Source organism: Arachis duranensis, chromosome 7, assembly GCF_000817695.3.
Source record: "Arachis duranensis cultivar V14167 chromosome 7, aradu.V14167.gnm2.J7QH, whole genome shotgun sequence".
In the NCBI taxonomy this organism is placed as follows: Eukaryota; Viridiplantae; Streptophyta; class Magnoliopsida; order Fabales; family Fabaceae; genus Arachis; species Arachis duranensis.
The window spans coordinates 37,688,480-37,690,034 of record NC_029778.3 but is presented as its reverse complement, the minus strand read 5'-3'; positions in this window follow the sequence as shown (position 1 = coordinate 37,690,034).

Below are 1,555 nucleotides of genomic sequence, written 5' to 3'. Positions count from 1 at the left end.
GAAAGGGACCTCAGGGATCACCTTCTTCTTTGCCACAACATCATAGAAGTGGTCTTGATGGCTTTTGGAGATGAATCTTTCCATCTCCCATGACTCGGAGGTGGAAGCTTTTGTCTTCCCTTTTCGTTTTCTAGAGGATTCTCTGGCCTTAGGTGCCATTGATAGTAATGGAAAAACAAAAAGCTTATGCTTTTACCACACCAAACTTAAAATATTGCTCGCCCTCGAGCAAGAGAAGAAAGAAGAAAAGAAGAAGAAGAAGAAAATACGGAGGAGAGTGAGAGATGGTGTTTCGGCCAAGGTGTAGAAGAGGGGGTTTGTGTTGTGTGAAAATGAAGTAGAATAGAAGGGTATATATAGGGAGGGGAGAGGGTGTAGTTTCGGTCATTTAGGGTGGGTTTGGGTGGGAAAGTGTTTTTGAATATTGAAGGTAGGTGGGGTTTATGGGGAAGAGTGGATGGAAGTGAGTGGTGAAGGAGGTAATTGGGAAGAGAGATTGAAGTTGTTGGGAAGTGTGATATGGGGAAGAGTGTTATAGGATTAGGAGGTAAGGTGGGAATATGTTAGGTGGGGATCCTGTGGGGTCCACAGATCCTGAGATGATCCTGTGGGGTCCACAGATCCTGACGTGTCAAGGATTTACATCCCTGCACCAATTAGGCATGTAGAATGCCTTTGCACACCATTCTGGCGTTTAAACGCCGAGATGATGCACACTCTGGGCGTTCAACGCCCATGTGTAGCATGTTTCTAGCATTGAACGCCAGTTCCATGCTTGTTACTGGCGTTCAGTGCCAGTTTTCCTCAAGGCACATTGATGAGCGGATAATTTGTACGCTTTTTGGGATTGTTTTTAGTATGTTTTTAGTATGATTTAGTTAGTTTTTAGTATATTTTTATTAGTATTTAGTTAAAATTCACTTTTCTGGACTTTACTATGAGTTTGTGTGTTTTTCTGTGATTTCAGGTATTTTCTGGCTGAAATTGAGGGACCTGAGCAAAAATCTGATTCAGAGACTGAAAAGGACTGCAGATGCTGTTGGATTCTGACCTCCCTACACTCGAAGTGGATTTTCTGGAGCTACAGAAGCCCAATTGGTGCGCTCTCAACGGTTTTGGAAAGTAGACATCCTGGGCTTTCCAGCAATATATGATAGTCCATACTTTGCCCAAGATTTGATGGCCCAAACCGGCGTTCAAAGTCACCCTCAGCCTAAGCACACACCAAGTGGGCCCGGAAGTGGATTTTTATGTCATTTACTCATCTCTGTACACCCTAGGCTACTAGTTCTCTATAAGTAGGACCTTTTACTATTGTATTTTCATCTTCTGATCTTTGGAATCTTTTGTTCTTTAGATCTTTTGATCACCTTGGGAGGCTGGCCTCACGGCCATGCCTAGACCTCGTTCTTATGTATTTTCAACGGTGGAGTTTCTACACACCATAGATTAAGGTGTGGAGCTCTGCTGTACCTCGAGTATTAATGCAATTACTATTGTTCTTCTATTCAATTCCGCTTGTTCTTGTTCTAAGATATCACTTGTTCTTCAACTT